Source organism: Carica papaya, chromosome 8 (assembly GCF_054855325.1).
Source record: "Carica papaya isolate Zhongbai chromosome 8, ASM5485532v1, whole genome shotgun sequence".
Taxonomy (NCBI): domain Eukaryota; kingdom Viridiplantae; phylum Streptophyta; class Magnoliopsida; order Brassicales; family Caricaceae; genus Carica; species Carica papaya.
The window spans coordinates 17966087-17993910 of record NC_142316.1 but is presented as its reverse complement, the minus strand read 5'-3'; the positions used below and the strand labels follow the sequence as shown (position 1 = coordinate 17993910).

Here is a 27824-nt window from a genome sequence, read left to right as displayed (position 1 = left end):
CGGATTCTATCAGAACTCCGCAAGTTAAGGGTGCTTGGGCGAGAGTAGCACTAGGATGGGTGACCTCCTGCGAAGTCTTTATATTTCACCCATTTTCTTAGGAAGTCCTCGTGTTGCACCCATTTTTTTGCAGATGACTCTTTTGACGTTACACACGACTTGAATTATTGTCCTCAGGTTTATTCGCAAATGTGAGTCACGGCGCTGTAGCATTTTACTTGATATTAGAACGAGAACGGGAGCTACAGTGCGCACGCACAAGGAAACAAATGACGGGAGGGGGACGAAAGGGGAATGAGTTTATGTATTCGCAGCGCGAAATTAAACAGGTGCAATCATTCCAGCACTAATGCACCGGATCCCATCAGAACTCCGCAGTTAAGTGTGCTTGGGCGAGAGTAGTACTTGGATGGGTGACCTTTTTGGAAGTCCTCGTGTCGCACCAATTTTTTTTCAGACGGGTCGTTCGACGTTACGCGCGACTGGAATTAGGGTTCGCTGGTTTGTACGCAAATGTGAGTCAAGAAGCAGGGGCATTTTAATCGATATTAGAATGAGATTGAGAGGTGAAGTGTGAACGCACAAGGAAACAAATGACCGGAGGGGGAAGAAAGGAGAAGGTGTGTATGTATTTGCAGCGCGAAATTAAACAGGTACAATCATACCAGCACTACAGCCCCGGATCCCATCAGAACTCCGCAGTTAAGTGTGCTTTGGTGAGTGTAGTACTCGGATCGGTGACCACCTGGGAAGCCCTCGTGTTGCACCTATTTTTTTTCGGATGGGTTGTTCGAAGTTACGCGCGAATGGAATTATAAATCGCTGGTTCATTTGCAAAGGTGAGTCACGGTGCCGGGGCATATTACTTGATATTATAACGAGAAAGAGAGATGCAGAGTGCACGCACAAGGAAACAAATAACGGGAGGGGGGATGGGAGGAGAAAGAGTGTATGTATTTGCAGTGTAGAATGAAACATGAGGGATCATACCAGCACTAATACAAAGAATTCTATCAGAACTCCGCAATTAAGGGTGCTTGGGCGAGAAAATTACTCGGATGGGTGACCTCCTGCGAAGTCCTTATATTTCACCCATTTGCTTGGGAGATCCTGGTGTTGCACCCATCTTTTTGCAGATGATTCTTTCGACGTTACGCACGACTTGATTTATGGTGACCTCCTGGGAAGTCCTCGTGTTGCACCCATTTTTTTCGGATGGGTCGCTCGACGTTACGCGCGAATGCAATTATAAACCGCTGGTTCATTCGCAAAGGTGAGTCACGATGCTAGGGCATTTTACTTGATATTAGAACGAGAAGGAGAGATGCAGAGTGCACGCACAAGGAAACAAATGACGGGAGAGGGGATGGAGGGAGAAAGAGTGTATGTATTTGCAGCGCAGAATGAAACATGAGCGATCAAACCAGCACCAATACAACGGATTCTATCAGAACTCTGCAAGTTAAGGGTGCTTGGGCGAGAGTAGCACTAGGATGGGTGACCTCATGCGATGTCCTTATATTTCACCTATTTTCTTAGAAAGTCATCGTATTGCACCCATTTTTTTGCAGATGATTCTTTCGACGTTACGCGCGACTTGAATTATGGTCCTCTGGTTTATTCGCAAATGTGAGTCACGGCACCGTAGCATTTTAATTGATATTAGAACGAGCACGGTAGGTGCAATGCGCACGCACAAGGAAACAAATGACGGGAGGGGGAAGAAAGGAGAAGGAGTTTATGTATTTGCAGCGCGGAACTAAACGGGTGCGATCATACCAGCACTAATGCACCGGATCCCATCAGAACTCTGTAGTTAAGTGTGCTTGGGCGAGAGTAGTACTCGGATGGGTGACTTCCTGGAAAGTCCTCGTGTCGCACCAATTTTTTTTCAGACGGGTCGTTCGAAGTTACGCGCGACTGTAATAAGGGTCCGCTGGTTTATACGCAAATGTGAGTCAAGAAGCAGGGGCATTTTAATCGATATTAGAACGAGAATGAGAGGTGAAGTGTGAACACACAAGGAAACAAATGACGGGAGGGGGAAGAAAGGAGAAGGAGTGTATGTATTTGTAGTGCGAAACTAAAAAGGTGCGATCATACCAGCACTAATGCCCCGGATCCCATCAGAACTCTGCAGTTAAGTGTGCTTGGGTGAGATTAGTACTCGGATGGATGACCTTCTGGGAAGTCCTCGTGTCGCACCAATTTTTTTTTCCGACGGGTCGTTCGACGTTACGCGCGTCTGGAACTAGGGTCCGCTGGTTTATACGCAAATTTGAGTCAAGAATCAGGGGCATTTTAATCAATATTAGAACGTGAATGAGAGGTAAAGTGTGAACGCACAAGGAAACAAATTACCGGAGGGGGAAGAATGGAGAAGGAGTGTATGTATTTGTAGCGCGAAATTAAACAGGTGCGATCATACCAGCACCAAAACTCCGGATCCCATCAGAACTCTGCAGTTAAGTGTGCTTGGGCGAGGGTAGTACTCGGATGGGTTACCACTTGGGAAGCCCTCGTGTTGCACCTATTTTTTTTCGGATGGGTTGTTCGACGTTACGTGCGAATGGAATTATAAACCACTGGTTCATTTGCAAAGGTGAGTCATGGTGCCGGGTCATATTACTTGATATTAGAACGAGAAAGAGAGATGCAGAGTGCACGCACAAGGAAACAAATGACGGGAGGGGGGATGGGAGGAGAAAGACTGTATGTATTTGCTGTGCAGAATGAAACATGAGGGATCATACCAGCACTAATGCAACGGATTCTATCAGAACTCCGCAGTTAAGGGTGCTTGGGAGAGAAAAGTACTCGGATGGGTGACCTCCTGCGAAGTCCTTATATTTCACCCATTTTCTTGGGAGGTCCTCGTGTTGCACCCATCTTTTTTCAGATGATTCTTTCGACGTTACGCGCGACTTGATTTATGGTCCGCAGGATTATTCGCAAATGTGAGTCATGGCGCCGTGGCATTTTACTTGATATTAGAACGAGTACGGGAGGTGCAATGCGCACGCACAAGGAAACAAATGACGGGATGAGGAAGAAAAGAGAAGGAGTGTATGTATTTGAAGCGCAAAATTAAACAAATGGCATCATACCAGCACTAATGCACTGGATCCCATCAGAACTCTACAGTTAAGTGTGCTTGGGCGAGAGTAGTACTCGGATGGGTGACCTCCTGGGAAGTCCTCGTGTCGCACCAATTTTTTTTCAGACGGGTCGTTCGACGTTACGCGCGACTGGAACGAAGATCCGCTGGTTTATACGCAAATGTGATCAAGAAGTAGGGGCATTTTAATCGATATTAGAACGAGAAGCAGAGGTGCAGTGTGAACGCACAAAGAAACAATTGATGGGAGGGGGAGGGAAGGAGAAGGAGTGTATGTATTTTCAGCACGAAATGAAACAGGTGCGATCATACCAGCACTAATGCAACGGATTCTATTAGAACTCCGTAGGTAAGGGTGCTTGGGCGAGAGTAGTTCTAGCATGGGTTACCTTCTGCGAAGTCCTTATATTTCACCCATTTTCTTAGGAAGTCCTCGTGTTGCACCCATTTTTTTGCAGATGATTCTTTCGACGATACACGCGACTTTAATTATGGTCCTCAAGTTTATTCACAAATGTGAGTCACGGCACCGTAGCATTTTACTTGATATTAGAACGAGCACGGGAGATGCAGTGCGCACGCACAAGGAAACAAATGACGGGAGGGGGAAGAAAGGAGAATGAGTTTATGTATTTGCGGCGCAAAATTAAATAGGTGCGATCATACCAGCACTAATGCACCGGATCCCATCAGAACTCCGCAGTGAAGTGTGATTGGGCGAGATTAGCACTCGGATGGGTGACCTCCTAGGAAGTCCTCGTGTCGCACCAATTTTTTTCCAGACGGGTCGTTCGACGTTACGCGCGTCTGGAACTAGGGTCCGCTGGTTTATACGCAAATGTGAGTCAAGAAGCAGGGGCATTTTAATCGATATTAGAACGAGAATGAGAGGTGAAGTCTTAACGCACAAGGAAACAAATGACGGGAGGGGGAAGAAAGGAGAAGGAGTGTATGTATTTGTAGCGCGAAACTAAACAGGTGCGATCATACCAGCACTAAAGCCCCGGATCCCATCAGAACTCTGCAGTTAAGTGTGCTTGGGTGAGATTAGTACTCGGATGGATGTCCTCCTGGGAAGTCCTCGTGTCGCACCAATTTTTTTTTTAGACGGGTCGTTCGACGTTACGCGCGACTGGAAATGGGGTCCGCTGGTTTATACGCAATTGTGAGTCAAGAAGCAGGGGCATTTTAATCGATATTAGAACGAGAAGGAGAGGTGCAGTGTGAACACACAAGGAAACAATTGATGGGAGGGGGAGGGAAGGAGAAGGAGTGTATGTATTTTCAGCACGAAATGAAACAGGTGCGATCATACCAGCACTAATGCAACGGATTCTATCAAAACTCCGTAGGTAAGGGTGCTTGGGCGAGAGTAGTACTAGCATGGGTTACCTCCGGCGAAGTCCTTATATTTCACCCATTTTCTTGTGAAGTCCTCGTGTTGCACCCATCTTCTTTTTTTCAGATGTGCCGTTCGACGATACGCGCGACTTTAATTATGGTCCGCATATTTATTCGCAAACGAGAGTCACCGCACCGTGGCATTTTACTTGATATTTGAACGAGAACAAGAGGTGCAGTGCGCACGCACAAGGAAACAAATGACGGGAGGGGGAAGAAAGGAGAAGGAGTTTATCTATTTGCAGCGTTGAATTAAACGGGTGCGATCATCGTGGCATTTTACTTGATATTAGAACGAGTACGGGAGGTGCAGTGCGCACGCACAAGGAAACAAATGACAGGATGAGGAAGAAAAGAGAAGGAGTGTATGTATTTGAAGCGCAAAATTAAACAAATGGCATCATACCAGCACTAATGCACTGGATCCCATCAGAACTCTACAGTTAAGTGTGCTTGGGCGAGAGTAGTACTCGGATGGGTGACCTCCTGGGAAGTCCTCGTGTCGCACCAATTTTTTTTCAGACGGGTCGTTCGACGTTATGCGCGACTGGAACGAAGATCCGCTGGTTTATACGCAAATGTGAGTCAAGAAGTAGGGGCATTTTAATGGATATTAGAACGAGAAGCAGAGGTGCAGTGTGAACGCACAAAGAAACAATTGATGGGAGGGGGAGGGAAGGAGAAGGAGTGTATGTATTTTCAGCACGAAATGAAACAGGTGCGATCATACCAGCACTAATGCAACGGATTCTATTAGAACTCCGTAGGTAAGGGTGCTTGGGCGAGAGTAGTTCTAGCATGGGTTACCTTCTGCGAAGTCCTTATATTTCACCCATTTTCTTAGGAAGTCCTCGTGTTGCACCCATTTTTTTACAGATGATTCTTTCGACGATACACGCGACTTTAATTATGGTCCTCAAGTTTATTCACAAATGTGAGTCACGGCACCGTAGCATTTTACTTGATATTAGAACGAGCACGGGAGATGCAGTGCGCACGCACAAGGAAACAAATGACGGGAGGGGGAAGAAAGGAGAATGAGTTTATGTATTTGCGGCGCAAAATTAAAGAGGTGCGATCATACCAGCACTAATGCACCGGATCCCATCAGAACTCCGCAGTGAAGTGTGATTGGGCGAGATTAGCACTCGGATGGGTGACCTCCTAGGAAGTCCTCGTGTCGCACCAATTTTTTTCCAGACGGGTCGTTCGACGTTACGCGCGTCTGGAACTAGGGTCCGCTGGTTTATACGCAAATGTGAGTCAAGAAGCAGGGGCATTTTAATCGATATTAGAACGAGAATGAGAGGTGAAGTCTTAACGCACAAGGAAACAAATGACGGGAGGGGGAAGAAAGGAGAAGGAGTGTATGTATTTGTAGCGCGAAACTAAACAGGTGCGATCATACCAGCACTAAAGCCCCGGATCCCATCAGAACTCTGCAGTTAAGTGTGCTTGGGTGAGATTTGTACTCGGATGGATGTCCTCCTGGGAAGTCCTCGTGTCGCACCAATTTTTTTTTTAGACGGGTCGTTCGACGTTACGCGCGACTGGAAATGGGGTCCGCTGGTTTATACGCAATTGTGAGTCAAGAAGCAGGGGCATTTTAATCGATATTAGAACGAGAAGGAGAGGTGCAGTGTGAACACACAAGGAAACAATTGATGGGAGGGGGAGGGAAGGAGAAGGAGTGTATGTATTTTCAGCACGAAATGAAACAGGTGCGATCATACCAGCACTAATGCAACGGATTCTATCAGAACTCCGTAGGTAAGGGTGCTTGGGCGAGAGTAGTACTAGCATGGGTTACCTCCTGCGAAGTCCTTATATTTCACCCATTTTCTTGTGAAGTCCTCGTGTTGCACCCATCTTCTTTTTTTCAGATGTGCCGTTCGACGTTACGCGCGACTTTAATTATGGTCCGCAGATTTATTCGCAAACGAGAGTCACCGCACCGTGGCATTTTACTTGATATTTGAACGAGAACAAGAGGTGCAGTGCGCACGCACAAGGAAACAAATGACGGGAGGGGGAAGAAAGGAGAAGGAGTTTATATATTTGCAGCGTTGAATTAAACGGGTGCGATCATCGTGGCATTTTACTTGATATTAGAACGAGTACGGGAGGTGCAGTGCGCACGCACAAGGAAACAAATGACAGGATGAGGAAGAAAAGAGAAGGAGTGTATGTATTTGAAGCGCAAAATTAAACAAATGGCATCATACCAGCACTAATGCACTGGATCCCATCAGAACTCTACAGTTAAGTGTGCTTTGGCGAGAGTAGTACTCGGATGGGTGACCTCCTGGGAAGTTCTCGCGTCGCACAAATTTTTTTTTAGACGGGTCCTTCGACCTTACATGCGACTGGAACGAGGGTCTGCTGGTTTATTCGCAAATGTGAGTCAAGAAGCAGGGGCATTTTAATCGATATTAGAACGAGAAGCAGAGGTGCAGTGTGAATGCACAAGGAATTAATTGATGGGAGGGGGAGGGAAGGAGAAGGAGAAGGAGTGTATGTATTTTCAGCACGAAATGAAACAGGTGCGATCATACCAGCACTAATGCAACGGATTCTATCAGAACTCCGTAGGTAAGGGTGCTTGGGCGAGATTAGTTCTAGCATGGGTTACCTTCTGCGAAGTTCTTATATTTCACCCATTTTCTTAGGAAGTTCTCGTGTTGCATCCATTTTTTAGCAGATGATTCTTTCGACGATACGCGCGACTTTAATTATGGTCCTCAAGTTTATTCACAAATATGAGTCACGGCACCGTAGAATTTTACTTGATATTAGAACGAGCACGGGAGGTGCAGTGCGCACGCACAAGGAAACAAATGACGGGAGGGGGAAGAAAGGAGAATGAGTTTATGTATTTGCAGCGCAGAATTAAACGGGTGCGATCATACCAGCACTAATGCACCGGATCCTATCAGAACTCCGCAGTTAAGTGTGATTGGGCGAGATTAGTACTCGGATGGGTGACCTCCTGGGAAGTCCTCGTGTTGCACCAATTTTTTTTCAGACGGGTCGTTCGACGTTACGCGCGACTGGAACTAGGGTCCGCTGGTTTATACGCAAATGTGAGACAAGAAGCAGGGGCATTTTAATCGATATTAGAATGAGAAGGAGAGATGCAGAGTGCACGCACAAGTAAACAAATGACGGGAGGGGGGATGGAGGGAGAAAAAGTGTATGTATTTGCAGCGCATAATGAAACATGAGCAATCATACCAGTACCAATGCAACGGATTCTATCAGAACTCCGCAAGTTAAGGGTGCTTAGGCAAGAGTAGCACTATGATGGGTGACCTCCTGCGAAGTCCTTATATTTCACCCATTTTCTTAGGAAGTCCTCGTGTTGCACCCATTTTTTTGCAGATGATTCTTTCGACGATACGCGCGACTTGAATTATGGTCCTCAGGTTAATTCGCAAATGTGAGTCACGGCACCGTAGCATTTTACTTGATATTAGAACGAGCACGGGAGGTGCAGTGCGCACGCACAAGGGAACAAATGACGGGAGGGGGAAGAAAGGAGAAGGAGTTTATGTATTTGCAGCGCGGAATTAAACGGGTGCGATCATACCAGCACAAATGCACCGGATCCCATCAGAACACCGCAGTTAAGTGTGCTTGTGCGAAAGTAGTATAATGATGGGTTACCTCCTGGGAAGTTCTCGTGTTGCACCCATTTTCTTTTTTTCAGATGTGTCGTTCGACGTTACGCGCGACTTTAATTATGGTCCGTAGATTTATTCGCAAATTTGAGTCACGTGCCGTGGCATTTTACTTGATATTTAAACGAGAACGAGAGGTGCAGTGCGTACGCACAAGGATACAAATGACGGGAGGGGGAAGAAAGGAGAAGGAGTTTATGTATTTGCAGCGCAAAATTAAACAGGTGCGATCATACCAGCACAAATGCAGCGGATCCCATCATAACTCCGCAGTTAAGTGTGCTTGGGCGAGAGTAGTACTCGGATGGGTGACCTCTTGGGAAGTCCTCGTGTCGCACTAATTTTTTTTTTCAGACGGGTCGTTCGACGTTACGCGCGACTGGAACTAGGGTCCACTGGTTTATACGCAAATATGAGTCTAGAAGCAGGGGCATTTTAATCGATATTAGAACGAGAAGGAGAGATGCAATGTGCACGCAGAAGGAAACAAATGACGGGAGGGGGGATGGAGGGAGAAAAAGTTTATGTATTTGCAGCGCATAATGAAACATGAGCAATCATACCAGCACCAATGCAACGGATTCTATCAGAACTCTGCAAGTTAAGGGTGCTTGGGCGAGAGTAGCACTAGGATGGGTGACCTCCTGCGAAGTCCTTATATTTCACCCATTTTCTTAGGAAGTCCTCGTGTTGCACCCATTTTTTTGCAGATGATTCTTTCGACGATACACGCGACTTGAATTATGGTCCTCAGGTTAATTTGCAAATGTGAGTCATGGCACCGTAGCATTTTACTTGATATTAGAACGAGCACGGGAGGTGCAGTGCGCACGCACAAGAAAACAAATGACGGGAGGGGGAAGAAAGGGGAATGAGTTTATGTATTTGCAGCCCGAAATTAAACGGGTGCGATCATACCAGCACTAATGTACCAGATCCCATCAGAACTCCGCAGTGAAGTGTGCTTGGGCGAGATTAGTACTCGGATGGGTGACCTCCTGGGAAGTCCTTGTGTCCCACCAATTTTTTTTCAGACGGGTCGTTCGACGTTACGCGCGTCTGGAACTAGGGTCCGCTGGTTTATACGCAAATGTGAGTCAAGAAGCAGGGGCATTTTAATCGATATTAGAACGAGAAGGAGAGATGCAGAGTGCACGCACAAGGAAACAAATGACGGGAGGGGGGATGGAGGGAGAAAAAGTGTATGTATTTGCAGCACCAATGCAACGGATTCTATCATAACTCCGCAAGTTAGGGGTGCTTGGGCGATAGTAGCACTAGGATGGGTGACCTCCTGCGAAGTCCTTATATTTCACCCATTTTCTTAGGAAGTCCTCGTGTTGCACCCATTTTTTTGCAAATGATTCTTTCGACGATACGTGCGACTTGAATTATGGTCCTCAGGTTTATTCGCAAATGTGAGTCATGACGCTATAGCATTTTACTTGATATTAGAACGAAAAAGGGAGGTGCAGTGCGCACGCACAAGGAAACAAATGACGGGAGGGGGAAGAAAGGAGAATGAGTTTATGTATTTCCAGCGCGAAATTAAACAGGTGCTATCATACCAGCACTAATACACCGGATCCCATCAGAACACCGCAGTTAAGTGTGCTTGGGTGATATTAGTACTCGGATGGGTGACCTCCTGGGAAATCCTTGTGTCGCACCAATTTTTTTTCAGACGGGTCGTTCGACGTTATGCGCGTTTAGAACTAGGGTCCGCTGGTTTATACGCAAATGTGAGTCAAGAAGCAGGGGCATTTTAATCGATATTAGAACGAGAATGAGAGATGAAGTGTGAACGCACAAGGAAACAAATGACGGAGGGGGAAGAAAGGAGAAGGAGTGTATGTATTTGCAGTGCGGAATTAAACAAGTGGCATCATACCAGCACTAATACACTGGATCCCATCAGAACTCTGCAGTTAAGTGTGCTTTGGCGAAAGTAGTACAATGATGGGTTACCTCCTGGGAAGTTCTCGTGTTGCACCCATTTTCCTTTTTTCAGATGTGCCGTTCGACGTTACGCGCGACTTTAATTATGGTCCGCAGATTTATTCGCAAATGTGAGTCACGGCGCCGTGGCATTTTACTTGATATTTGAACGAGAACGAGAGGTGCAGTGCGCAGGCACAAGGAAACAAATGACAGGAGGGGGAAGAAAGGAGAAGGAGTTTATCTATTTGCAGCGCGAAATTAAACAGGTGCGATCATACCAGCACTAATGCACCGAATCCCTTCAGAACTCCACAGCTAAGTGTGCTTGGGCGAGAGTAGTACTCGGATGGGTGACCTCCTGGGAAGTCCTCGTGTCGCACTATTTTTTTTTTTAGACGGGTCCTACGACGTTACGCGCGACTGGAACTAGGGTCCATTGATTTATACGCAAATGTGAGTCAAGAAGCAGGGGCATTTTAATCGATATTAGAACGAGAAGTAGAGGTGCAGTGTGAACGCACAAGGAAACAATTGATGGGAGGGGGAGGGAAGGAGAAGGAGTGTATGTATTTTTAGCGCGAAATGAAACAGGTGCGATCATACCACACTAACGCAATAGATTCTATCAGAACTCCGTAGGTAAGGGTGCTTGGACGAGAGTAGTACTAGCATGGGTTACCTCCTGCGAAGTCCTTATATTTCACCCATTTTCTTGTGAAGTTCTCGTGTTGCACCCATTTTTTTGCAGATGATTCTTTCGACGTTACGCGCGACTTGAATTATGGTCCTCAGGTTTATTCGCAAATGTGAGTCACGACACTGTAGCATTTTACTTTATATTAGAACAAGAACGGGAGGTGCAGTGCGCACGCATAAGGAAACAAATGACGGGAGGTGAAAGAAAGGGGAATGAGTTTATGTATTTGCAGCGCGAAATTAAACAGCTGCTATCATACCAGCACTAATGCACCGGATCCCATCAGAACTCCGCAGTTAAGTGTGCTTGGGCGATATTAGTACTCGGATGGAAGACCTCCTCGGAAATCCTCGTGTCGCACCAATTTTTTTTCAGACGGGTCGTTCGACGTTACGCGCGTGTGGAACTAGGGTCCGCTGGTTTATACGCAAATGTGAGTCGAGAAGCAGGGGCATTTTAATCGATATTAGAACGAGAAGGAGAGATGAAGTGTGAACGCACAAGGAAACAAATGACGGAGGGGGAAGAAAGGAGAAGGAGTGTATGTATTTGCAGCGCGGAATTAAACAGGTGCGATCATACCAGCACTAAAGCCCCGGATCCCATCAGAACTCCGCAGTTAGGTGTGCTTGGGCGAGAGTAGTACTCGGATGGGTGACCACTTGGGAAGCCCTCGTGTTGCACCTTTTTTTTCTCGGATGGGTTGTTCGACGTTACGCGCGAATGGAATTATAAACCGCTGGTTCATTTGCAAAGGTGAGTCACGGTGCCGGGGCATATTACTTGATATTAGAATGAAAAAGAGAGATGCAGAGTGCACGCACAAGGAAACAAACGACGGGAGGGGGGATGGGAGGAGAAAGAGTGTATGTATTTGCAGTGCAGAATGAAACATGAGGGATCATACCAGCACTAATGCAACGGATTCTATCAGAACTCCGCAGTTAAGGGTGCTTGGGCGAGAAAAGTACTCGGATGGGTGACCTCCTGCGAAGTCCTTATATTTCACCCATTTTCTTGGGAGGTCCTCGTGTTGCACCCATCTTTTTGCAGATGATTCTTTCGACGTTACGCGCGACTTGATTTATGGTCCCCAGGTTTATTCGTAAATGTGATTCACGGCGCCGTGGTATTTTACTTGATATTAGAACGAGTACGGGAGGTGCAGTTCGCACGCACAAGGAAACAAATGACGGGAGGGGGAAGAAAAGAGAAGGAGTGTATGTATTTGAAGCGCAAAATTAAACAAGTGGCATCATACCAGTACTAATGCACTGGATCCCATCAGAACTCTGCAGTTAAGTGTGCTTGGGCGAGAGTAGTACTCGGATGGGTGATCTATTGGGAAGCCCTCGTATCGCAATAATTTTTGTTCAGATGGGTCGTTCGACGTTACGCGCGACTGGAAGTATGGTCCGCTGGTTTATACGCAAATGTGAGTCAAGAATCAGGGGCATTTTAATCCATATTCGAACAAGAAGAAGAGGTGCAGTATGAACGCACAAGGAAACAAATGATAAAAGGGGCGGAGGGAAGAAGGAGTGTATGTATTTTGAGCACGAAATTAAACAGGTGTGGTCACACCAGCACTAATGCACCGGATCCCATCAGAACTCCGCAGTTAAGTGTGCTTTGGCGAAAGTAGTACAATGATGGGTTACCTCCTGGGAAGTTCTCGTGTTGCACCCATTTTCTTTTTTTCAGATGTGCCGTTCGACGTTACGCGCGACTTTAATTATGGTCCGCAGATTTATTCGCAAATGTGAGTCACGGCGCCGTGGCATTTTACATGATATTTGAACGAGAACGAGAGGTGCAGTGCGCACGCACAAGGAAACAAATGACGGGAGGGGGAAGAAAGGAGAAGGAGTGTATGTATTTGCAGCGCGAAATTAAACAGGTGCGATCATACCAGCACTGCAGCCCCGGATCCCATCAAAACTCCGCAGTTAAGTGTGCTTGGGTGAGAGTAGTACTCGGATCGGTGACCACCTGGGAAGCCCTTGTGTTGCACCTATTTTTTTTCGGATGGGTTGTTCGACGTTACGCGCGAATGGAATTATAAACCGCTGGTTCATTTTCAAAGGTGAGTCACGGTTCCGGGGCATATTACTTGATATTAGAATGAGAAAGAGAGATGCAGAGTGCACGCACAAGGAAACAAATGACGGGAGGGGGGATGGGAGGAGAAAGAGTGTATGTATTTGCAGTGCAGAATGAAACATGAGGGATCATACCAGCACTAATACAACGGATTCTATCAGAACTCTGCAGTTAAGGGTGCTTGGGCGAGTAAAGTACTCGGATGGGTGACCTCCTGCGAAGTCCTTATATTTCACCCATTTTCTTGGGAGGTTCTCGTGTTGCACCCATCTTTTTGTAGATGACTCTTTCGACGTTATGCGCGACTTGATTTATGGTCTGCAGGTTTATTTGCAAATATGAGTCACGGCGCCGTGGCATTTTACTTGATATTAGATCGAGCACGGGAGGTGCAGTGCGCACGCACAAGGAAACAAATGACGGGAGGGGGAAGAAAGGAGAAGGAGTTTATGTATTTGCAGTGCGAAATTAAACAGGTGCGATCATACCAGCACTAATGCAATGGATCCCATCAGAACTCTGCAGTTAAGTGTGCTTGGGCGAGAGTAGTACTCGGATGGGTGACCTCCTGAGAAGTCCTTATATTTCACCAATTTTTTTTCAGACGGGTCGTTCGACGTTACGCGCGACTGGAACTATGGTCCACTGGTTTATACGCAAATGTTAGTCAAGAATCAGGGGCATTTTAATCCATATTCGAACAAGAAGGAGAGGTGCAGTGTGAACGCACAAGGAAACAAATGATGAGAGGGGGGGAGGGAAGAAGGAGTGTATGTATTTTCAGCACGAAATTAAACAGGTGCGGTCACACGAGCACTAATGCACCGGATCCCATCAGAACTCCGCAGTTAAGTGTGCTTTGGCGAAAGTAGTACAATGATGGGTTACCTCCTGGGAAGTTCTCGTGTTGCACCCATTTTCCTTTTTTCAGATATGCCGTTCGACGTTACGCGCGACTTTAATTATGGTCCGCAGATTTATTCGCAAATGTGAGTCACGGCGCCGTGGCATTTTACTTGATATTTGAACGAGAACGAGAGGTGCAGTGCGCACGCACAAGGAAACAAATGACGGGAGGGGGAAGAAAGGAGAAGGAGTGTATGTATTTGCAGCGCGAAATTAAACAGGTACAATCATACCAGCACTACAGCCCCGGATCCCATCAGAACTCCGCAGTTAAGTGTGCTTTGGTGAGAGTAGTACTCGGATCGGTGACCACCTGGGAAGCCCTCGTGTTGCACCTATTTTTTTTCGGATGGGTTGTTCGACGTTACGCGCGAATGGAATTATAAACCGCTGGTTCATTTTCAAAGGTGAGCCACGGTGCCGGGGCATATTACTTGATATTAGAGCGAGAAAGAGAGATGCAGAGTGCACGCACAAGGAAACAAATGACGGGAGGGGAGATGGGAGGAGAAAGAGTGTATGTATTTGCAGTGCAGAATGAAACATGAGGGATCATACCAGCACTAATGCAACGGATTCTATCAGAACTCTGCAGTTAAGAGTGCTTGGGCGAGTAAAGTACTCGGATGGGTGACCTCCTGAGAAGTCCTTATATTTCACCAATTTTTTTTCAGACGGGTCGTTCGACGTTACGCGCGACTGGAACTATGGTCCACTGGTTTATACGCAAATGTTAGTCAAGAATCAGGGGCATTTTAATCCATATTCGAACAAGAAGGAGAGGTGCAGTGTGAACGCACAAGGAAACAAATGATGAGAGGGGGGGAGGGAAGAAGGAGTGTATGTATTTTCAGCACGAAATTAAACAGGTGCGGTCACACGAGCACTAATGCACCGGATCCCATCAGAACTCCGCAGTTAAGTGTGCTTTGGCGAAAGTAGTACAATGATGGGTTACCTCCTGGGAAGTTCTCGTGTTGCACCCATTTTCCTTTTTTCAGATATGCCGTTCGACGTTACGCGCGACTTTAATTATGGTCCGCAGATTTATTCGCAAATGTGAGTCACGGCGCCGTGGCATTTTACTTGATATTTGAACGAGAACGAGAGGTGCAGTGCGCACGCACAAGGAAACAAATGACGGGAGGGGGAAGAAAGGAGAAGGAGTGTATGTATTTGCAGCGCGAAATTAAACAGGTACAATCATACCAGCACTACAGCCCCGGATCCCATCAGAACTCCGCAGTTAAGTGTGCTTTGGTGAGAGTAGTACTCGGATCGGTGACCACCTGGGAAGCCCTCGTGTTGCACCTATTTTTTTTCGGATGGGTTGTTCGACGTTACGCGCGAATGGAATTATAAACCGCTGGTTCATTTTCAAAGGTGAGCCACGGTGCCGGGGCATATTACTTGATATTAGAGCGAGAAAGAGAGATGCAGAGTGCACGCACAAGGAAACAAATGACGGGAGGGGAGATGGGAGGAGAAAGAGTGTATGTATTTGCAGTGCAGAATGAAACATGAGGGATCATACCAGCACTAATGCAACGGATTCTATCAGAACTCTGCAGTTAAGAGTGCTTGGGCGAGTAAAGTACTCGGATGGGTGACCTCCTGCGAAGTCCTTATATTTCACCAATTTTTTTTCAGACGGGTCGTTCGACGTTACGCGCGACTGGAACTATGGTCCACTGGTTTATACGCAAATGTTAGTCAAGAATCAGGGGCATTTTAATCCATATTCGAACAAGAAGGAGAGGTGCAGTGTGAACGCACAAGGAAACAAATGATGAGAGGGGGGGAGGGAAGAAGGAGTGTATGTATTTTCAGCACGAAATTAAACAGGTGCGGTCACACGAGCACTAATGCACCGGATCCCATCAGAACTCCGCAGTTAAGTGTGCTTTGGCGAAAGTAGTACAATGATGGGTTACCTCCTGGGAAGTTCTCGTGTTGCACCCATTTTCCTTTTTTCAGATATGCCGTTCGACGTTACGCGCGACTTTAATTATGGTCCGCAGATTTATTCGCAAATGTGAGTCACGGCGCCGTGGCATTTTACTTGATATTTGAACGAGAACGAGAGGTGCAGTGCGCACGCACAAGGAAACAAATGACGGGAGGGGGAAGAAAGGAGAAGGAGTGTATGTATTTGCAGCGCGAAATTAAACAGGTACAATCATACCAGCACTACAGCCCCGGATCCCATCAGAACTCCGCAGTTAAGTGTGCTTTGGTGAGAGTAGTACTCGGATCGGTGACCACCTGGGAAGCCCTCGTGTTGCACCTATTTTTTTTCGGATGGGTTGTTCGACGTTACGCGCGAATGGAATTATAAACCGCTGGTTCATTTTCAAAGGTGAGCCACGGTGCCGGGGCATATTACTTGATATTAGAGCGAGAAAGAGAGATGCAGAGTGCACGCACAAGGAAACAAATGACGGGAGGGGAGATGGGAGGAGAAAGAGTGTATGTATTTGCAGTGCAGAATGAAACATGAGGGATCATACCAGCACTAATGCAACGGATTCTATCAGAACTCTGCAGTTAAGAGTGCTTGGGCGAGTAAAGTACTCGGATGGGTGACCTCCTGCGAAGTCCTTATATTTCACCAATTTTTTTTCAGACGGGTCGTTCGACGTTACGCGCGACTGGAACTATGGTCCACTGGTTTATACGCAAATGTTAGTCAAGAATCAGGGGCATTTTAATCCATATTCGAACAAGAAGGAGAGGTGCAGTGTGAACGCACAAGGAAACAAATGATGAGAGGGGGGGAGGGAAGAAGGAGTGTATGTATTTTCAGCACGAAATTAAACAGGTGCGGTCACACGAGCACTAATGCACCGGATCCCATCAGAACTCCGCAGTTAAGTGTGCTTTGGCGAAAGTAGTACAATGATGGGTTACCTCCTGGGAAGTTCTCGTGTTGCACCCATTTTCCTTTTTTCAGATATGCCGTTCGACGTTACGCGCGACTTTAATTATGGTCCGCAGATTTATTCCCAAATGTGAGTCACGGCGCCGTGGCATTTTACTTGATATTTGAACGAGAACGAGAGGTGCAGTGCGCACACACAAGGAAACAAATGACGGGAGGGGGAAGAAAGGAGAAGGAGTGTATGTATTTGCAGCGCGAAATTAAACAGGTACAATCATACCAGCACTACAGCCCCGAATCCCATCAGAACTCCGCAGTTAAGTGTGCTTTGGTGAGAGTAGTACTCGGATCGGTGACCACCTGGGAAGCCCTCGTGTTGCACCTATTTTTTTTCGGATGGGTTGTTCGACGTTACGCGCGAATGGAATTATAAACCGCTGGTTCATTTTCAAAGGTGAGCCACGGTGCCGGGGCATATTACTTGATATTAGAGCGAGAAAGAGAGATGCAGAGTGCACGCACAAGGAAACAAATGACGGGAGGGGAGATGGGAGGAGAAAGAGTGTATGTATTTGCAGTGCAGAATGAAACATGAGGGATCATACCAGCACTAATGCAACGGATTCTATCAGAACTCTGCAGTTAAGAGTGCTTGGGCGAGTAAAGTACTCGGATGGGTGACCTCCTGCGAAGTCCTTATATTTCACCCATTTTCTTGGGAGGTCCTCGTGTTGCACCCATCTTTTTGCAGATGATTCTTTCGACGTTACGCGCGACTTGATTTATGGTCTGCAGGTTTATTCGCAAATGTGAGTCACGGCGCCGTGGCATTTTACTTGATATTAGATCGAGCACAGGAAACAAATGACTGGAGGGGGAAAAAAGGAGAAGGAGTTTATGTATTTGCAGTGCAAAATTAAACGGGTGCGATCATACCAGCACTAATGCACTGGATCCCATCAGAACTCTGCAGTTAAGTGTGCTTGGGCGAGAGTAGTACTCGGATGGGTGACCACCTGGGAAGTCCTCGTGTCGCACCAATTTTTTTTCAGACGGGTCGTTCGACGTTACGCGCGACTGGAACTATGGTCCGCTGGTTTATACGCAAATGTGAGTCAAGAATCAGGGGCATTTTAATCGATATTAGAACGAGAATGAGAGGTGCAGTGTGAACGCACAAGGAAACAAATGATGGGAGCGGGGGAGGGAAGAAATAGTGTATGTATTTTCAGCACGAAATTAAACAGGTGCGGTCACACCAGCACAAATGCACCGGATCCCATCAGAACTCCGCAGTTAAGTGTGCTTTGGCGAAAGTAGTACAATGATGGGTTACCTCCTGGGAAGTTCTCGTGTTGCACCCATTTTCTTTTTTTTCAGATGTGTCGTTCGACGTTACGCACGACTTTAATTATGGTCCGTAAATTTATTCGCAAATGTGAGTCACAGCGCCCTGGCATTTTACTTGATATTTGAACGAGAACGAGAGGTGCAGTGTGCACGCACAAGGAAACAAATGACGGGAGGGGGAAGAAAGGAGAAGGAGTTTATGTATATGCAGCGCGGAATTAAACGGGTGCGATCATACCTGCACTAATGCACCAGATCCCATCAGAACTCCGCTTTCAAGTGTGCTTGGGCGAGAGTAGTACTCGGATGGGTGACTTCCTGGGAAGTCCTCGTGTCGCTCAAATTTTTTTCCAGACGGGTCGTTCGACGTTACGCGCGACTGGAACTGGGGTCCGCTGGTTTATACGCAAATGTGAGTCAAGAAGCAGGGGCATTTTAATCGATATTAGAATGAGAAGGAGAGATGCAGAGTGCACGCACAAGGAAACAAATGACGGGAGGGGGGATGGAGGGAGAAAAAGTTTATGTATTTGCAACGCAGAATGAACCATGAGAAATCATACCAGCACCAATGCAACGGATTCTATCAGAACTCCTCAAGTTAAGGGTGCTTGGGCGAGAGTAGCACTAGGATGGGTGACCTCCTGCGAAGTCCTTATATTTCACCCATTTTCTTAGGAAGTCCTCGTGTTGCACCCATTTTTTTACAGATGATTCTTTCGACGATACGCGCGACTTGAATTATGGTCCTCAGGATTATTCGCAAATGTGAGTCACGGCACCGTAGGATTTTACTTGATATTAGAACGAGCCCGGGAGGTGCTGTGCGCACGCACAAAGAAACAAATGACGGGAGGGGGAAGAAAGGAGAAGGAGTTTATGTATTTGCAGCGCGAAATTAAACGGGTGCGATCATACCAGCATTAATGCACTGGATCCCATCAGAACTCTGTAGTTAAGTGTGCTTGGGCGAGAGTAGAACTCGAATGGGTGACCTCCTGGGAATTCCTCGTGTCGCATAAATTTTTTTTCAGACAGGTCGTTCGACGTTACACGCGACTAGAACTGGGGTCCGCTGGTTTATACGCAATTGTGAGTCAAGAAGCAGGAGCATTTTAATCGATATTAGAACGAGAAGGAGAGGTGCAGTGCGCACGCACAAGGAAACAAATGACGGGAGGAGGAAGAAAACAGAAGGAGCGTATGTATTCGAAGCGCAAAATTAAACAAGTGGCATCATACCAGCAATAATGCACGGGATCCCATCAGAACTCTGCAGTTAAGTGTGCTTGGGCGAGAGTAGTACTCGGATGGGTGACCTCTTGGGAAGTACTCATATCACAACAATTAAACAGGTGCGATCACACCAGCACTAATGCACCGGATCCCATCAGAACTCCGCAGTGAAGTGTGCTTGGGCGAGATTAGTACTCGGATGGGTGACCTCCTGGGAAGTCCTCGTGTCGCACCAATTTTTTTCAGACGGGTCGTTCGACGTTACGCGCGTCTGGAACTAGGGTCCGCTGGTTTATACGCAAATGTGAGTCAATAAGCAGGGGCATTTTAATCGATATTAGAACAAGAATGAGATGTGAAGTGTGAACGCACAAGGAAACAAATGACGGGAGGGGGAAGAAAGGAGAAGGAGTGTATGTATTTGCAGTGCGAAATTAAATAGGTGCGATCATACCTGCACTAAAGCTCCGGATCCCATCAGAACTCCGCAGTTAAGTGTGCTTGGGCGAGAGTAGTACTCGGATGGGTGACCACTTAGGAAGCCCTCGTGGTGCACCTATTTTTTTTCGGATGGGTTGTTCGACGTTACGCGCGAATGGAATTATAAACCACTGGTTCATTTGCAAAGGTGAGTCACGGTGCCGGGGCATATTATTTGATATTAGAAGGAGAAAGAAAGATGCAGAGTGCACGCACAAGGAAACAAATGACGGGAGGGGGAAGAAAGGAGAAGGAGTTTATGTATTTGCAGCGCGAAATTAAACAGGTGCGATCATACCAGCACTAATGCAACCGATCCCATCATAACTCCGCAGTTATGTGTGCTTGGGCGAGAGTAGTACTCGGATGGGTGACCACTTGGGAAGTACTCGTGTTGCACCCATTTTTTTGCAGATGATTCTTTAGACGTTAGACGCGACTTGAATTTTGGTCCTCAGGTTTATTCGCAAATGTGAGTCACGGCGTCGTAGCATTTTACTTGATATTAAAACGAGCACGGGAGGTGCAGTGTGCACGCACAAGGAAACAAATGACGGGAGGGGTAAGAAAGGAGAAGGAGTTTATGTATTTGCAGCGCGAAATTAAACGGATGTGATCATACCAGCACTAATGCAACGGATCCCATCATAACTCTGCAGTTAAGTGTGCTTGGGCGAGAGTAGTACTCGGATGGGTGACCTCTTGGGAAGTACTCATATCGCAACAATTAAACAGGTGCGATCACACCAGCACTAATGCACCGGATCCCATCAGAACTCCGCAGTGAAGTGTGCTTGGGCGAGATTAGTACTCGGATGGGTGACCTCCTGGGAAGTCCTCGTGTCGCACCAATTTTTTTCAGACGGGTCGTTCGACGTTACGCGCGTCTGGAACTAGGGTCCGCTGGTTTATACGCAAATGTGAGTCAATAAGCAGGGGCATTTTAATCGATATTAGAACAAGAATGAGATGTGAAGTGTGAACGCACAAGGAAACAAATGACGGGAGGGGGAAGAAAGGAGAAGGAGTGTATGTATTTGCAGTGCAAAATTAAATAGGTGCGATCATACCTGCACTAAAGCTCCGGATCCCATCAGAACTCCGCAGTTAAGTGTGCTTGGGCGAGAGTAGTACTCGGATGGGTGACCACTTGGGAAGCCCTCGTGGTGCACCTATTTTTTTTCGGATGGGTTGTTCGACGTTACGCGCGAATGGAATTATAAACCACTGGTTCATTTGCAAAGGTGAGTCACGGTGCCGGGGCATATTATTTGATATTAGAAGGAGAAAGAAAGATGCAGAGTGCACGCACAAGGAAACAAATGACGGGAGGGGGAAGAAAGGAGAAGGAGTTTATGTATTTGCAGCGCGAAATTAAACAGGTGCGATCATACCAGCACTAATGCAACCGATCCCATCATAACTCCGCAGTTATGTGTGCTTGGGCGAGAGTAGTACTCGGATGGGTGACCACTTGGGAAGTACTCGTGTTGCACCCATTTTTTTGCAGATGATTCTTTAGACGTTAGACGCGACTTGAATTTTGGTCCTCAGGTTTATTCGCAAATGTGAGTCACGGCGTCGTAGCATTTTACTTGATATTAAAACGAGCACGGGAGGTGCAGTGTGCACGCACAAGGAAACAAATGACGGGAGGGGTAAGAAAGGAGAAGGAGTTTATGTATTTGCAGCGCGAAATTAAACGGATGTGATCATACCAGCACTAATGCAACGGATCCCATCATAACTCTGCAGTTAAGTGTGCTTGGGCGAGAGTAGTACTCGGATGGGTGACCTCTTGGGAAGTACTCATATCGCAACAATTAAACAGGTGCGATCACACCAGCACTAATGCACCGGATCCCATCAGAACTCCGCAGTGAAGTGTGCTTGGGCGAGATTAGTACTCGGATGGGTGACCTCCTGGGAAGTCCTCGTGTCGCACCAATTTTTTTCAGACGGGTCGTTCGACGTTACGCGCGTCTGGAACTAGGGTCCGCTGGTTTATACGCAAATGTGAGTCAATAAGCAGGGGCATTTTAATCGATATTAGAACAAGAATGAGATGTGAAGTGTGAACGCACAAGGAAACAAATGACGGGAGGGGGAAGAAAGGAGAAGGAGTGTATGTATTTGCAGTGCGAAATTAAATAGGTGCGATCATACCTGCACTAAAGCTCCGGATCCCATCAGAACTCCGCAGTTAAGTGTGCTTGGGCGAGAGTAGTACTCGGATGGGTGACCACTTGGGAAGCCCTCGTGGTGCACCTATTTTTTTTCGGATGGGTTGTTCGACGTTACGCGCGAATGGAATTATAAACCACTGGTTCATTTGCAAAGGTGAGTCACGGTGCCGGGGCATATTATTTGATATTAGAAGGAGAAAGAAAGATGCAGAGTGCACGCACAAGGAAACAAATGACGGGAGGGGGAAGAAAGGAGAAGGAGTTTATGTATTTGCAGCGCGAAATTAAACAGGTGCGATCATACCAGCACTAATGCAACCGATCCCATCATAACTCCGCAGTTATGTGTGCTTGGGCGAGAGTAGTACTCGGATGGGTGACCACTTGGGAAGTACTCGTGTTGCACCCATTTTTTTGCAGATGATTCTTTAGACGTTAGACGCGACTTGAATTTTGGTCCTCAGGTTTATTCGCAAATGTGAGTCACGGCGTCGTAGCATTTTACTTGATATTAAAACGAGCACGGGAGGTGCAGTGTGCACGCACAAGGAAACAAATGACGGGAGGGGTAAGAAAGGAGAAGGAGTTTATGTATTTGCAGCGCGAAATTAAACGGATGTGATCATACCAGCACTAATGCAACGGATCCCATCATAACTCTGCAGTTAAGTGTGCTTGGGCGAGAGTAGTACTCGGATGGGTGACCTCTTGGGAAGTACTCATATCGCAACAATTAAACAGGTGCGATCACACCAGCACTAATGCACCGGATCCCATCAGAACTCCGCAGTGAAGTGTGCTTGGGCGAGATTAGTACTCGGATGGGTGACCTCCTGGGAAGTCCTCGTGTCGCACCAATTTTTTTCAGACGGGTCGTTCGACGTTACGCGCGTCTGGAACTAGGGTCCGCTGGTTTATACGCAAATGTGAGTCAATAAGCAGGGGCATTTTAATCGATATTAGAACAAGAATGAGATGTGAAGTGTGAACGCACAAGGAAACAAATGACGGGAGGGGGAAGAAAGGAGAAGGAGTGTATGTATTTGCAGTGCAAAATTAAATAGGTGCGATCATACCTGCACTAAAGCTCCGGATCCCATCAGAACTCCGCAGTTAAGTGTGCTTGGGCGAGAGTAGTACTCGGATGGGTGACCACTTGGGAAGCCCTCGTGGTGCACCTATTTTTTTTCGGATGGGTTGTTCGACGTTACGCGCGAATGGAATTATAAACCACTGGTTCATTTGCAAAGGTGAGTCACGGTGCCGGGGCATATTATTTGATATTAGAAGGAGAAAGAAAGATGCAGAGTGCACGCACAAGGAAACAAATGACGGGAGGGGGAAGAAAGGAGAAGGAGTTTATGTATTTGCAGCGCGAAATTAAACAGGTGCGATCATACCAGCACTAATGCAACCGATCCCATCATAACTCCGCAGTTATGTGTGCTTGGGCGAGAGTAGTACTCGGATGGGTGACCACTTGGGAAGTACTCGTGTTGCACCCATTTTTTTGCAGATGATTCTTTAGACGTTAGACGCGACTTGAATTTTGGTCCTCAGGTTTATTCGCAAATGTGAGTCACGGCGTCGTAGCATTTTACTTGATATTAAAACGAGCACGGGAGGTGCAGTGTGCACGCACAAGGAAACAAATGACGGGAGGGGTAAGAAAGGAGAAGGAGTTTATGTATTTGCAGCGCAAAATTAAACGGATGTGATCATACCAGCACTAATGCAACGGATCCCATCATAACTCTGCAATTAAGTGTGCTTGGGCGAGGGTAGTACTCGGATGGGTGACCTCCTGGGAAGTTCTCGTGTCGCACAAATTTTTTTTCAAACGGGTCGTTCGACGTTACGCGCAACTGGAACTATGGTCCACTTGTTTATACGCAAATGTGAGTCAAGAAGCTGGGGCATATTAATCGATATTAGAACGAGAAAAAGAGGTGCAGTGTGAACGCACAAGGAAACAAATGATGGGAGGGGGGAGGGAAGGAGAAGGAGTGTTTGTATTTTCATCACGAAATTAAAAAGGTGCTATCACACCAGCATAAATACACCGGATCCGATCAGAACTCTGCAGTTAAGTGTGCTTTGGCGAAAGTAGTACAAGGATGGGCTACCTTCTGGGAAGTTCTCGTGTTGCACCCATTTTTTTTTTCAGATGTGCCATTCGACGTTACACGCGACTTTAATTATAGTCCGCAGATTTATTCGAAAATGTGAGTCACTGCGCCGTGGCATTTTACTTGATATTTATACGAGAACGAGAGGTGTAGTGCACACGCACAAGGAAACAAATGACAGAAAGGGGAAGAAAGGAGAAGGAGTGTACGTATTTGCAGCGCGAAATTAAATAGGTGCCATCATACCAGCACTAATGCACCGTATCCCATCATAACTCAGCAGTTAAGTGTGCTTGGGCGGGAGTAGTACTCGGATTGGTGACCTCTTGGGAAGTCCTCGTGTTGCACCCATTTTTTTTCGAATGGGTCGTTCGACGTTACGCGCGAATGCAATTATAAACCGCTGGTTCATTCGCAAAGGTGAGTCACGATGCTAGGGCATTTTACTTGATATTAGAACGAGAAGGAGAGATGCAGAGTGCACGCATAAGGAAACAAATAATGGGAGAAGGGATGGAGGGAGAAAGAGTGTATGTATTTGCAGCGCAGAATGAAACATGAGCGATCATACCAGCACCAATGCAACGGATTCTATCAGAACTCCGCAAGTTAAGGGTGCTTGGGCGAGAGTAGCACTAGGATGGGTGACCTCATGCGAAGTCCTTATATTTCACCTATTTTCTTAGGAAGTCCTCGTGTTGCACCCATTTTTTTACAGATGATTCTTTCGACGTTACGCGCAACTTGAATTATGGTCCTCAGGTTTATTCGCAAATGTGAGTCACGGAACCGTAACATTTTACTTGATATTAGAACGAGCACGGGAGGTGCAGTGCGCACGCACAAGGAAACAAATGACGGGAGGGGGAAGAAAGGAGAAGGAGTTTATGTATTTGCAGGGCAAAATTAAACGGGTGTGATCATACCAGCACTAATGCACCGGATCCCATCAGAACTCCGCAGTTAATTGTGCTTGGGCGAGAGTAGTACTCGGATGGGTGATCTCTTGGGAAGTCCTCGTATCGCACCAATTTTTTTTCAGACGGGTCGTTCGAAGTTACGCGCGGCTGGAACTAGGGTCCGCTGGTTTATACGCAAATGTGAGTCAAGAAGCAGGGGCATTTTAATCGATATTAGAACGAGAATGAGAGGTGAAGTGTGAACGCACAAGGAAACAAATGACGAGAGGGGGAAGAAAGGAGAAGGAGTGTATGTATTGGCAGTGCGAAATTAAACAGGTGCGATCATACCAGCAGTAAAGCTCCGGATCCCATCAGAACTCCGCAGTTAAGTGTGCTTGGGCGATGGTAGTACTCGGATGGGTGACCTATTGGGAAGTCCTCGTATAGCAACAATTTTTTCAGATGGGTCGTTCGACGTTACGCGCGACTGGAACTATGGTCCGCTTGTTTATACGCAAATGTGAGTCAAGAATCTGGGGCATTTTAATCGATATAAGAACGAGAATGAGAGGTGCAGTGTGAACGCACAAGGAAACAAATGATGGGAGGGGGGGAGGGAAGAAGGAGTGTATGTATTTTCAGCACAAAATTAAACAGGTGCGGTCACACCAGCACAAATGCACCGGATCCCATCAGAACTCCACAGTTAAGTGTGCTTTGGCGAAAGTAGTACAATGATGGATTACCTCAAGGGAAGTTCTCGTGTTGCACCCATTTTTTTTTTCAGATGTGCCATTCGACGTTACGCACGACTTTAATTATGGTCCGCAGATTTATTCGCAAATGTGACTCACGGCACCGTGGCATTTTACTTGATATTTGAACGAGAACGAGAGGTGCAGTGCGCACGCACAAGGAAACAAATAACGGGAGGGGTAAGAAAGGAGAAAGAGTTTATGTATTTGCAGCGCGAAATTAAACAGGTGCGATCATACCAGCACTAATGCACCGGATCCCATCAGAACTCCGCAGTTAAGTGTGTTTGGGCGAGAGTAGTACTCGGATTGGAGACCTCCTGGGTAGTCCTCGTGTCGTTCTAATTTTTTTTTTCAGACGGGTCGATCGACGTTACGCGCGACTGAAACTAGGGTCCACTGGTTTATACGCAAATGTGAGTCAAGAAGCAGGAGCATTTTAATCGATATTATAACGAGAAGAAGAGGTGCAGTGTGAACGCACAAGTAAACAATTGATGGGAGGGGGAGGGAAGAAGGAGTGTATGTATTTTCAGCACGAAATTAAACAGGTGCGGTCACACCAGCACAAATGCACCGGATCCCATCAGAACTCCGCAGTTAAGTGTGCTTTGGCGAAAGTAGTACAATGATGGGTTACCTCCTGGGAAGTTCTCATGTCGCAACAATTTTTTTTCAGACGGGTCGTTCGACGTTACGCGCGACTGGAACTAAGGTCCGCTGGTTTATACGCAAATGTGAGTCAAGAAGCAGGGGCATTTTAATCGATATTAGAACGAGAATGAGAGGTGCAGTGTGAACGCACAAGGAAACAATTGATGGGAGGGGGAAGAAAGGAGAATGAGTGTATGTATTTGCAGCGCGAAATTAAACAGGTGCGATCATACCAGCACTAAAGCCCCGGATCCCATCAGAACTCTGCAGTTAAGTGTGCTTGGGCGAGAGTAGTACTCGGATGGGTTACCTCCTGCGAAGTCCTTATATTTCACCCATTTTCTCGGGAGGTCCTCGTGTTGCACCCATCTTTTTGCAGATGATTCTTTCGACGTTACGCGCGACATGATTTATGGTCCGCAGGTTTATTCGCAAATGTGAGTCACAGCGCCGTGGCATTTTACTTGATATTAGAACGAGTACGGGAGGTGCAGTGCGCACGCACAAGGAAACAAATGACGGGAGGAGGAAGAAAAGAGAATGAGTGTATGTATTTGGAGCGCAAAATTAAACAAGTGGCATCATACTAGCACTAATGCACTGATCCCATCAGAACTCTGCAGTTAAGTGTGCTTGGTCGAGAGTAGTACTCGGATGGATGACCTCTTGGGAAGTCCTCGTATCGCAACAATTTTTTTTCAGATGGGTCGTTCGACGTTACGCGCGACTGGAACTATGGTCCGCTGGTTTATACGCAAATGTGAGTGAAGAATCCGGGGCATTTTAATCGATATTAGAACGAGAAGGAGAGGTTCAGTGTGAACGCACAAGGAAACAAATGATGGGAGGGGGGGAGGGAAGAAGGAGTGTTTGTATTTTTAGCACGAAATTAAACAGGTGCAGTCACACCAGCACAAATGCACCGTATCCCATCAGAACTCTGTAGTTAAGTGTGCTTGGGCGAGAGTAGTACTCGGATGGGTGACCTCTTGGTAAGTCCTTGTATCGCAACAATTTTCTTTCAGATAGGTCGTTCGACTGGAAATAGAGTCCGCTGGTTTATACGCAAATGTGAGTCAAGAAGCAGGGGAATTTTAATCGATATTAGAACGAGAAGGAGAGGTGCAGTGTGAACGCACAAGGAAACAATTGATGGGAGGGGGAGGGATGGAGAAGGAGTGTATGTATTTTCAGCACGAAATGAAACAGGTGCGATCATACCAACACTAATGCAACGGATTCTATCAGAACTCCGTAGGTAAGGGTGCTTTGGCGAGAGTAGTACTAGCATGGGTTACCTCCTGCGAAGTCCTTATATTTCACCCATTTTCTTGTGAAGTCCTCGTGTTGCACCTATTTTTTTGCAAATGATTCTTTCGACGTTACGCGCGACTTGAATTATGGT

At 46.7% G+C, this 27824-nt stretch overlaps 11 non-coding genes and 51 pseudogenes across 11 annotated transcripts; all 62 read left to right on the top strand.

Moving 5' to 3' along the window:
• The first annotated feature begins 327 nt into the window (after nucleotides 1-327).
• LOC148246654 (5S ribosomal RNA) lies at nucleotides 328-446 on the top strand (annotated as a pseudogene).
• A 205-nt stretch (nucleotides 447-651) lies between these two features.
• On the top strand, nucleotides 652-770 carry LOC148246653 (5S ribosomal RNA; annotated as a pseudogene).
• A 995-nt stretch (nucleotides 771-1765) lies between these two features.
• On the top strand, nucleotides 1766-1884 carry LOC148246652 (5S ribosomal RNA; annotated as a pseudogene).
• A 205-nt stretch (nucleotides 1885-2089) lies between these two features.
• On the top strand, nucleotides 2090-2208 carry LOC148246651 (5S ribosomal RNA; annotated as a pseudogene).
• A 206-nt stretch (nucleotides 2209-2414) lies between these two features.
• Nucleotides 2415-2533, top strand: LOC148246650 (5S ribosomal RNA). Its single transcript, XR_015815879.1, has one exon. It is a non-coding gene; the product is annotated as a 5S ribosomal RNA (ribosomal RNA).
• Nucleotides 2534-2739: 206 nt separating this feature from the next.
• On the top strand, nucleotides 2740-2858 carry LOC148246649 (5S ribosomal RNA; annotated as a pseudogene).
• A 236-nt stretch (nucleotides 2859-3094) lies between these two features.
• LOC148246648 (5S ribosomal RNA) lies at nucleotides 3095-3214 on the top strand (annotated as a pseudogene).
• A 556-nt stretch (nucleotides 3215-3770) lies between these two features.
• On the top strand, nucleotides 3771-3889 carry LOC148246647 (5S ribosomal RNA; annotated as a pseudogene).
• A 205-nt stretch (nucleotides 3890-4094) lies between these two features.
• On the top strand, nucleotides 4095-4213 carry LOC148246646 (5S ribosomal RNA; annotated as a pseudogene).
• A 699-nt stretch (nucleotides 4214-4912) lies between these two features.
• Nucleotides 4913-5032, top strand: LOC148246645 (5S ribosomal RNA; annotated as a pseudogene).
• A 557-nt stretch (nucleotides 5033-5589) lies between these two features.
• On the top strand, nucleotides 5590-5708 carry LOC148246644 (5S ribosomal RNA; annotated as a pseudogene).
• A 205-nt stretch (nucleotides 5709-5913) lies between these two features.
• On the top strand, nucleotides 5914-6032 carry LOC148246643 (5S ribosomal RNA; annotated as a pseudogene).
• A 698-nt stretch (nucleotides 6033-6730) lies between these two features.
• LOC148246642 (5S ribosomal RNA) lies at nucleotides 6731-6849 on the top strand (annotated as a pseudogene).
• A 565-nt stretch (nucleotides 6850-7414) lies between these two features.
• LOC148246641 (5S ribosomal RNA) lies at nucleotides 7415-7533 on the top strand (annotated as a pseudogene).
• Nucleotides 7534-8094: 561 nt separating this feature from the next.
• On the top strand, nucleotides 8095-8213 carry LOC148246640 (5S ribosomal RNA; annotated as a pseudogene).
• A 208-nt stretch (nucleotides 8214-8421) lies between these two features.
• On the top strand, nucleotides 8422-8540 carry LOC148246639 (5S ribosomal RNA; annotated as a pseudogene).
• Nucleotides 8541-9103: 563 nt separating this feature from the next.
• LOC148246638 (5S ribosomal RNA) lies at nucleotides 9104-9222 on the top strand (annotated as a pseudogene).
• A 531-nt stretch (nucleotides 9223-9753) lies between these two features.
• LOC148246637 (5S ribosomal RNA) lies at nucleotides 9754-9872 on the top strand (annotated as a pseudogene).
• Nucleotides 9873-10404: 532 nt separating this feature from the next.
• LOC148246636 (5S ribosomal RNA) lies at nucleotides 10405-10523 on the top strand (annotated as a pseudogene).
• Nucleotides 10524-11082: 559 nt separating this feature from the next.
• On the top strand, nucleotides 11083-11201 carry LOC148246635 (5S ribosomal RNA; annotated as a pseudogene).
• Nucleotides 11202-11405: 204 nt separating this feature from the next.
• Nucleotides 11406-11524, top strand: LOC148246634 (5S ribosomal RNA). Its single transcript, XR_015814758.1, has one exon. It is a non-coding gene; the product is annotated as a 5S ribosomal RNA (ribosomal RNA).
• Nucleotides 11525-12085: 561 nt separating this feature from the next.
• Nucleotides 12086-12203, top strand: LOC148246633 (5S ribosomal RNA; annotated as a pseudogene).
• A 204-nt stretch (nucleotides 12204-12407) lies between these two features.
• LOC148246632 (5S ribosomal RNA) lies at nucleotides 12408-12526 on the top strand (annotated as a pseudogene).
• A 209-nt stretch (nucleotides 12527-12735) lies between these two features.
• On the top strand, nucleotides 12736-12854 carry LOC148246631 (5S ribosomal RNA; annotated as a pseudogene).
• A 560-nt stretch (nucleotides 12855-13414) lies between these two features.
• Nucleotides 13415-13533, top strand: LOC148246630 (5S ribosomal RNA; annotated as a pseudogene).
• A 204-nt stretch (nucleotides 13534-13737) lies between these two features.
• Nucleotides 13738-13856, top strand: LOC148246629 (5S ribosomal RNA; annotated as a pseudogene).
• A 209-nt stretch (nucleotides 13857-14065) lies between these two features.
• On the top strand, nucleotides 14066-14184 carry LOC148246628 (5S ribosomal RNA; annotated as a pseudogene).
• A 529-nt stretch (nucleotides 14185-14713) lies between these two features.
• On the top strand, nucleotides 14714-14832 carry LOC148246627 (5S ribosomal RNA; annotated as a pseudogene).
• A 209-nt stretch (nucleotides 14833-15041) lies between these two features.
• Nucleotides 15042-15160, top strand: LOC148246626 (5S ribosomal RNA; annotated as a pseudogene).
• Nucleotides 15161-15689: 529 nt separating this feature from the next.
• On the top strand, nucleotides 15690-15808 carry LOC148246625 (5S ribosomal RNA; annotated as a pseudogene).
• Nucleotides 15809-16017: 209 nt separating this feature from the next.
• LOC148246624 (5S ribosomal RNA) lies at nucleotides 16018-16136 on the top strand (annotated as a pseudogene).
• Nucleotides 16137-16665: 529 nt separating this feature from the next.
• On the top strand, nucleotides 16666-16784 carry LOC148246623 (5S ribosomal RNA; annotated as a pseudogene).
• A 209-nt stretch (nucleotides 16785-16993) lies between these two features.
• On the top strand, nucleotides 16994-17112 carry LOC148246622 (5S ribosomal RNA; annotated as a pseudogene).
• Nucleotides 17113-17649: 537 nt separating this feature from the next.
• LOC148246621 (5S ribosomal RNA) lies at nucleotides 17650-17768 on the top strand. The gene has a single exon (XR_015814885.1). It is a non-coding gene; the product is annotated as a 5S ribosomal RNA (ribosomal RNA).
• A 204-nt stretch (nucleotides 17769-17972) lies between these two features.
• LOC148246620 (5S ribosomal RNA) lies at nucleotides 17973-18091 on the top strand (annotated as a pseudogene).
• A 210-nt stretch (nucleotides 18092-18301) lies between these two features.
• LOC148246619 (5S ribosomal RNA) lies at nucleotides 18302-18420 on the top strand (annotated as a pseudogene).
• Nucleotides 18421-18981: 561 nt separating this feature from the next.
• On the top strand, nucleotides 18982-19100 carry LOC148246618 (5S ribosomal RNA; annotated as a pseudogene).
• Nucleotides 19101-19430: 330 nt separating this feature from the next.
• Nucleotides 19431-19549, top strand: LOC148246617 (5S ribosomal RNA). The gene has a single exon (XR_015814869.1). It is a non-coding gene; the product is annotated as a 5S ribosomal RNA (ribosomal RNA).
• A 204-nt stretch (nucleotides 19550-19753) lies between these two features.
• On the top strand, nucleotides 19754-19872 carry LOC148246616 (5S ribosomal RNA; annotated as a pseudogene).
• A 205-nt stretch (nucleotides 19873-20077) lies between these two features.
• LOC148246615 (5S ribosomal RNA) lies at nucleotides 20078-20196 on the top strand (annotated as a pseudogene).
• A 205-nt stretch (nucleotides 20197-20401) lies between these two features.
• LOC148246614 (5S ribosomal RNA) lies at nucleotides 20402-20520 on the top strand (annotated as a pseudogene).
• A 6-nt stretch (nucleotides 20521-20526) lies between these two features.
• Nucleotides 20527-20645, top strand: LOC148246613 (5S ribosomal RNA). Its single transcript, XR_015814867.1, has one exon. It is a non-coding gene; the product is annotated as a 5S ribosomal RNA (ribosomal RNA).
• Nucleotides 20646-20849: 204 nt separating this feature from the next.
• LOC148246612 (5S ribosomal RNA) lies at nucleotides 20850-20968 on the top strand. The gene has a single exon (XR_015814711.1). It is a non-coding gene; the product is annotated as a 5S ribosomal RNA (ribosomal RNA).
• A 205-nt stretch (nucleotides 20969-21173) lies between these two features.
• On the top strand, nucleotides 21174-21292 carry LOC148246611 (5S ribosomal RNA; annotated as a pseudogene).
• A 205-nt stretch (nucleotides 21293-21497) lies between these two features.
• On the top strand, nucleotides 21498-21616 carry LOC148246610 (5S ribosomal RNA; annotated as a pseudogene).
• A 6-nt stretch (nucleotides 21617-21622) lies between these two features.
• Nucleotides 21623-21741, top strand: LOC148246609 (5S ribosomal RNA). Its single transcript, XR_015814866.1, has one exon. It is a non-coding gene; the product is annotated as a 5S ribosomal RNA (ribosomal RNA).
• Nucleotides 21742-21945: 204 nt separating this feature from the next.
• On the top strand, nucleotides 21946-22064 carry LOC148246608 (5S ribosomal RNA). Its single transcript, XR_015814710.1, has one exon. It is a non-coding gene; the product is annotated as a 5S ribosomal RNA (ribosomal RNA).
• A 205-nt stretch (nucleotides 22065-22269) lies between these two features.
• On the top strand, nucleotides 22270-22388 carry LOC148246607 (5S ribosomal RNA; annotated as a pseudogene).
• A 205-nt stretch (nucleotides 22389-22593) lies between these two features.
• On the top strand, nucleotides 22594-22712 carry LOC148246606 (5S ribosomal RNA; annotated as a pseudogene).
• Nucleotides 22713-22718: 6 nt separating this feature from the next.
• LOC148246605 (5S ribosomal RNA) lies at nucleotides 22719-22837 on the top strand. Its single transcript, XR_015814865.1, has one exon. It is a non-coding gene; the product is annotated as a 5S ribosomal RNA (ribosomal RNA).
• Nucleotides 22838-23041: 204 nt separating this feature from the next.
• Nucleotides 23042-23160, top strand: LOC148246604 (5S ribosomal RNA). The gene has a single exon (XR_015814709.1). It is a non-coding gene; the product is annotated as a 5S ribosomal RNA (ribosomal RNA).
• A 205-nt stretch (nucleotides 23161-23365) lies between these two features.
• On the top strand, nucleotides 23366-23484 carry LOC148246603 (5S ribosomal RNA; annotated as a pseudogene).
• A 205-nt stretch (nucleotides 23485-23689) lies between these two features.
• Nucleotides 23690-23808, top strand: LOC148246602 (5S ribosomal RNA; annotated as a pseudogene).
• Nucleotides 23809-24014: 206 nt separating this feature from the next.
• LOC148246601 (5S ribosomal RNA) lies at nucleotides 24015-24133 on the top strand (annotated as a pseudogene).
• Nucleotides 24134-24340: 207 nt separating this feature from the next.
• On the top strand, nucleotides 24341-24459 carry LOC148246600 (5S ribosomal RNA; annotated as a pseudogene).
• Nucleotides 24460-25020: 561 nt separating this feature from the next.
• Nucleotides 25021-25139, top strand: LOC148246599 (5S ribosomal RNA). Its single transcript, XR_015815543.1, has one exon. It is a non-coding gene; the product is annotated as a 5S ribosomal RNA (ribosomal RNA).
• Nucleotides 25140-25344: 205 nt separating this feature from the next.
• Nucleotides 25345-25463, top strand: LOC148246598 (5S ribosomal RNA; annotated as a pseudogene).
• A 202-nt stretch (nucleotides 25464-25665) lies between these two features.
• LOC148246597 (5S ribosomal RNA) lies at nucleotides 25666-25784 on the top strand (annotated as a pseudogene).
• Nucleotides 25785-25991: 207 nt separating this feature from the next.
• On the top strand, nucleotides 25992-26110 carry LOC148246596 (5S ribosomal RNA; annotated as a pseudogene).
• Nucleotides 26111-26314: 204 nt separating this feature from the next.
• On the top strand, nucleotides 26315-26433 carry LOC148246595 (5S ribosomal RNA; annotated as a pseudogene).
• Nucleotides 26434-26638: 205 nt separating this feature from the next.
• Nucleotides 26639-26757, top strand: LOC148246594 (5S ribosomal RNA; annotated as a pseudogene).
• A 557-nt stretch (nucleotides 26758-27314) lies between these two features.
• Nucleotides 27315-27433, top strand: LOC148246593 (5S ribosomal RNA; annotated as a pseudogene).
• Nucleotides 27434-27824: the final 391 nt, after the last annotated feature.